This window comes from Apus apus, assembly GCF_020740795.1.
Source record: "Apus apus isolate bApuApu2 chromosome W unlocalized genomic scaffold, bApuApu2.pri.cur SUPER_W_unloc_1, whole genome shotgun sequence".
Lineage (NCBI taxonomy): Eukaryota > Metazoa > Chordata > Aves > Apodiformes > Apodidae > Apus > Apus apus.
This window is the reverse complement of record NW_026248896.1, coordinates 334,161-340,160: the sequence shown is the minus strand read 5'-3', so window position 1 is coordinate 340,160 and position 6,000 is coordinate 334,161. Positions and strand designations below refer to the sequence as shown.

The following is a 6,000-nucleotide window of genomic DNA, read 5'->3' as shown; positions in this document are numbered from 1 at the left end:
CACACAATCCTGACACAGGCAGTAGATAGAATTTACTTGCCAGGCCTGGTCAAATCTTCACTGTGTTTAAGTGCAGGGTCTCCTCTCCAAGCCCCAAGCCTCCATTAATTTATTCCTTTAGCTCTCCCCTGGAAGCTTTGGCAGTGAAATATGCAATTTTCTCATTTATATTTACTCCATGTACAGCAGAGAGGAGTCTACAATGCTTTTGTCCTGGTATCCTTGTTTAGTTTTCTCCTATTCCTGGGCTGGATTCTGTGTGATATTTGGAGATACACTCCAGCTGGCACCACAACATCTGACTACAGCATCCCAAGAGCTCTCAGCCTTTGCTGCTGCATGCTGTACATCAAATATCCATCTTGATTAGCAAAGGACTGCCAAGTCGTGATGAAAGAATGCTAATAATACTGATTAAATCTGCACAGATTATGGAGCTGCAAATATGTTTGTCACAAAGATTGTGAAACTTTGTTTAGAGCTATAATTAATTCCCACCCCCAATAGTAATAAAACAAAATATCAACAGCTGCCTCATGAAAATCAACACTACCTGTGCACTGTTTGGTCTGAATTTCAATTTAGCTCTAAAAGATCCTCTATCTTATTTGGAAAATATGGGAATAGGACGTTCTTGCTGTTTCCAAGCAGTAGGAACTGTCATAGCTCCTGCCCATCTATCTAATAAATATCAAGGTCAGTCCAGGATGCAGACCACTTACATCTGTCTACTCTGTCTAAGCAGAGAAGGCAGAAGCGTGAACAACACTGATTAATTTTCAAATGTTGCTTAGGGTAAAATGAGATTTGATGCCCTCTCTACTTACGTGGAGAGTATAGGGTCAAGAAACAGAGGATTACCAAACAGCAGTAAAGGAAATAGCGCCACAGAAAAAGTCAAAAAACACGAGATGTATCACTGGAGGCACCAGGGGCTGCCTCCATCACCTTTACCAACCCTGCCTGCTCAGCAGAGTGCCAAAGCAGGGACCAATTTCCACATAGGCTAAGCAAGCCCTGCCTTAAAATACCAGGCCTTACAAAGAAGGGATGCCAGAAGTGTAAATCTGCTACATTTTGGACAACCAGAGATGTTGTACAGAATGGGAAAAATGCACAGCAAGAAAAATCTAAAGGGAAAAAGTTATTTTTTTTTCCTGTCTCACAACCTGAAACTCCTCTTCTTGGAGAGTCAAACAACCTTCCTTTTTTGCCACCTGTCCTGTCACCGTTCAGTTTAGGTTGCCAGAAGCTGCAGCAAATGCTGACATACTTCTGCTGTGACATCCCCAGTATACTCTCCTTGCCGTTTTCCTCCTGTAGTGCAGCTATCCTTTGTCCTGGGATTCCTCCAGGTCAATGGGGTGTCTCCTTGTATCCAGCCTGGCAAAAGAGTGTAATATTTAAAAGAAACTGATGCAAGCATAGAATTGGTTCAAATTTCCTGACCACTCAGGCATTGGTCTCAGCAATTGTGGAGCGAGAATGCCTTTTGATTCTCTAGTCACGTAGATTGCTTGGGATACCAAAGAGGTCTGAGATGAAGCCTCCAGGAGAAAAATAACTAGAGACTGAGGCACCAAATGTAATGAACATAACCTGGCAACCAGGCTATAATCTGTAACATAAACCATTCATGAGTCCAAGCTGCGCCCGTGGGTGCTGAGCCTCTGTCTCCCCGCGGCCTGACAGAGCAGAGGCGGGACCGCCTATCCCCGCAGACGCCCTTCCCGGTCAGGTTCCGCTGGCGTATCAACCGAGTGACACCAAAGAGCGAATACGGCCTTCCTTCAGGGCCTCCCGCAGAGCGGCCAGCGGAGACAAGCTAGAGCTGACACCCCCGAAGACGCAGAGATCCCATAACCTCTCACGGAGATGCTCCCCGTGCCATCTTCCCCCAGCGCAGTTACAGGCAAGACTAACCATTCCCTTCTGCTGTGCGCGCGCGTGGGGGAGGGGGGGCGGAGCACGTCAGGCGAGTACGTAACGTTACGTGGTGGGGGAGTGGCTTCACGCGCGTGTGGAGGGGGAGGCAGCGAGGCAGGCAGGCGGTCACGTGACGGTGGTGGGCGCCGCCGCCGCTGTTGCTGCTGCTTTGTGAGCACATTGGGCAGGTACCATGTGGGGGGGTTGGGGCTGCGTGCGCCTGCCCGCCTGGTGAGGGGGGTTGCGCGTCCTTTTACCGCTTGTCTTGCACGCGCGGCGGCGGGGGGGTAGTAGACCCGCGCGCCCACGGGAGGCCTAGTGCCCCTCCCCCGCTCAACGGTCCGCTGGTGGCCGTTGCTCCTTCAGCGGCCTGAGGTTCCGGGACGGGCCCGCTTCCTCGTCCTGGTGGGAGCTTTTGTCCGGCAGCAGGTGCCAGGGCCTCCCCTCCCCGTCGGGCCTGCTGTCCCTTCCTGGCGTCGGAGGCGGGTGAGGGTGACCTGAGGGGAGGCGGTTCTGCCTTATTTTTCCTGGCGGCCGCCTGGGGGAAGCTTCGCCCTGCCCTAGATTGCTGCGCTTCTCCCCCATCCTTTCTCCTCAGGGGCGCAGGTAGAGGCTGCTGAGTAGGCCGCGGTTGCGGGCACCTCCCGACCTGCTCCAGCCTGGGTTCATGTGGGGAGGGGGAGCCGACTTGACTCTCGATGGGTGCTGGGAGAGGTGGGTTGATTTTCCGCCCCCTCTTCTGTGGAGGGGGTCATGCACCCCGTTCCCCTTGTTTCTCATCTCGTTACAGCTAGGGGTTTCTCTCCTGACGAGTTTGTGCTTTTCCTGGCTCCATGGGTTTGGGGGTGTGAAGAAAGGGGGATGCAGCTGGATTCCTCAGAGGAGCAGTGGGGCTGGTGGAGAGGGGTGTGCCTTTGGGCCCCTTCCTAATCTCGACTCAGGCTAAAGGAGGGCTGGCAACACGGGAAGGGAACAAGTGGGTGAATAACTTGATTTGTGCCTTGTGTAGGACTTTGCTTCAACGTTATCTGTCTTCATCTCCTTCCCGGGTGCTCCCTCGCTGGTGGGGTGGGGTAGGGCAGCTGTGTCATGGTGTCACAGCTACAGAAATCACTGACGATAACATCTTGGCAACAACAGGTTACTTGAGGACGTGGTAACGAATGAATCCGTTCTCTCTGTGAACTTTCTCTACCTAGTCTTTCCTCACCCCTGGTTATGCGTGCTTGCTGAGAATTGGAAGGCGGGATTTTGCTATTGGACTGGCTTATGTTGCATTTAAAAATAAAAAAAAGAAAGCTTTTCTGTGTTTGCTTGTTGCTGCTGCTGAAGAAAATTACAGCAGGAAAGTGAACTGTTAGAAACCCTCCTGCAAGAAACTGGATATAGAAAGGGACCTGGTGCACCTTTGAGCCTTATAGCAAGGATCTGAACTCTGTGATGTAAAATTTAAAAATATGTGCTGAAATGTCTGCAGTGCCACCTGGAAGTTGCTCAGGGTGGACCTGATTTGAAGCTTCTCTCTAAAGTGTGTTAACAACAAGAGCATGTACATGCACAGCCCTCTTTGTTATGTTCAAAGGAACATGCAGTCTTGCGGAACTGAAACTTCAGGCTCGGTGTGGAGCCATGTAGGGAAGCTTATGAGGGCCAGCCCACTTTGTCTTGGGTACCAAGCAGCAATCTGTTCCTAGTCATCTCAATTTGAGTAAATGCTGAATGCTTATAATACAGCAGCAGATCAAGGCGTTAGCCTCTGGGGCTGTGGTGGCTGGTGAAATGGAGAGGCTGTCCTGGCATGAGAGCAGCTGTTTTTTTTAAGGAGAGAAATTGGAGCTGTATGTATGTGAAGGGAGGGGGAGAATGTGCAGGCCTGGAGGAGCCATGCTTGCCATTGAGATGGAGCCCTTCACAACAAATGGCAGCAACTCAACCTTCTAAGACTTTGGTGTTTTAATATTTTTCAGGACCTTTTAGCAGTTCCCTTGGTCTTATCATGTTCTCTAGTGGAATCTGGGTTTGGACTCCTACCTGACTTAGTATTTATATCTGGGCCTGATCTCTCTGTGGTGGTTTGACCTAACTTGTTTAAGGAATTTATTTTTAACCTTATACTAGGTAACTTGAAAGCAAACAAGGCTAAATCACTTTTTAGCATTAATGATGTTTGTGACTCCTGGAGGGTTACACGAGGAAACTGGATTAGCTGGTATAAATTAATGTTTATGCGTAGTCTGGAAAATGAGCCAACTGTTGTGTTTATAACCTCAATGGTCTTGATAACTTAAAGGAGGGAGGAGTGGGAATTGGGCAAGCTCTGTTCTGCTTTGTTCTAGTTGCAGTTTTTTATCAGCGTATTGATTTTAAAAAGTGTTCATAGTAATAAAAATGAAAGCACGGAAATTCAGAAACTTAGACTTTCATTATTTTGGCCAGTCAAAAAAGCTCCTGGTGCCATGGTTTGCAAAAGGATTTGACCATTTTAGGGGACTTTGGAGTTACAGACTCACTACTAAAATCTAAGGAAGCTAAGGAAAAAGCCAACAAAAAAATCTTGTTGCTAGAAGCTTTTTTTTTTTTTTTTTAGTTCTTCCAATTTTTAAGTTACTCTTTTAGAACATAGAAGCAGATTTTTGATGTTTTGCGTTTCTTCCATTGACTTTTGGGTTATGTGATGCTTTCCTAATAGAAGGCCCTATTTTTTAGTATGTTTTATATTTGTTGCTGGTGTCCCTCTAGTGATACTGATCATAGCAGAATAATATGGGTATTAATAGTACATAGACTATAAATACTCTGTTAATAATTAATATTGATAGTATTACTATTAATAGTAATGCTTGCTTGCCATTTCAGTAATATTTAGTACTGGTACTTGGAATAGGTTCTTAATGAAAGAACATGAATACAAATTTTTATCTTTATTAATATTTCAATTTATTTTTGTCTCATATTTGCTTAAAGCACATGAGCAAGACTCTGAAGACCTCTGTTCTGCGTTCGGGTTTGTAACAGTCTCATATGACCTTGTTAAAAGAGAAGCTAAGTGACTTGTCCCCTTTATAAGATGACAGATGAAAGAAACTCTGTTGTATTTGTATACTTCAAAACTATTGAATGAAAGGTGTTAGAGAAAATACAAGTAATATCCACTTCAGTGTTGTTATTCTGCTGGAGCTTTTTGTTGAATTTATTTATTTATTTATTTTCTGATACAGTCTGCTCATTTTTGGCTCTTTTTTTCCTGTTTGCTTTGCGGTGAAGACCTAGTTTGGACTTGTATTGTTTTTCATATAACTTCCCTAAACTCCTTAAAGTGAGACCCGGGATGAAAGTTTGTGAAAGTAGCTCATTTGGAATTACTTAAAAGTTCATATTTTACAAAAATTGTACAAAGGGTTTCTCCATTTTGCTCTAACATGAAAGTCCATGCTCTTTAATTTTGGTCATCTAAATTGACAGTTTATTAGAACTCCCTGCCCACCTGGGACTCCTGCAGTCCATTTCACAGGTGTGGTATCTTCAGCCTTTTCCCCTCCAATACTTCTTAATACTGCAAAGAATAAACAGTGATTAAAGACAGATTAGGGGTGATACAGTCTGATGCCTAAGATCTCATGGCTTGCTCAGCTTACTTTGATTACATCATAACTATTTTGATGAGCATATTGTTTTATTTATGTTCCCTCTAGATTGTAAAACTTGTAAGATAGGTTATGTGAGCAGCTTTGCACAATTCCCTTGAACGGAGTTGTTTATAATCCAGGTTCTCTTGAGCACAGATAGAGTTGGACCTGGCCAGGGATGTTAAGCACAAGAAAAGTTTCTACAGGTATGTCAGTGATAAGAGGAAGATGAGGGAAACTGTGGGCCCGCTTCAGAAGGAAACTGGAGACCTGGCCATGCAGGACATAGAGAAGTCTGAGGTACTCAATGAGTAGTTTGCTTCAGTCTTCACCGGCAAAGGCTCTGGTCACACCATCCAATTTAGAGAAGGCAAAGGCATGGACTGTGAAAAGGAAGATCTCCCCAAAGTAGGAGAAGAGCAGGTTTGTGATCATCTGGAGGACCTGA

The 6,000-nt window shown here is 45.7% G+C and overlaps 1 protein-coding gene across 8 annotated transcripts in view; it reads left to right on the top strand.

The window, feature by feature from the left end:
- Nucleotides 1-2,027: 2,027 nt before the first annotated feature.
- The window catches only part of LOC127396380 (ubiquitin-associated protein 2-like), a 114,414-nt gene continuing 110,441 nt past the window's right edge, over nucleotides 2,028-6,000 (top strand). For all 8 annotated transcript variants that reach the window (XM_051643993.1, XM_051643992.1, XM_051643991.1 and 5 more), the window contains exon 1: nucleotides 2,028-2,114. The gene's annotated coding sequence lies outside the window, so the exon portion shown is untranslated. The remainder of the gene's footprint in view (nucleotides 2,115-6,000) is intronic.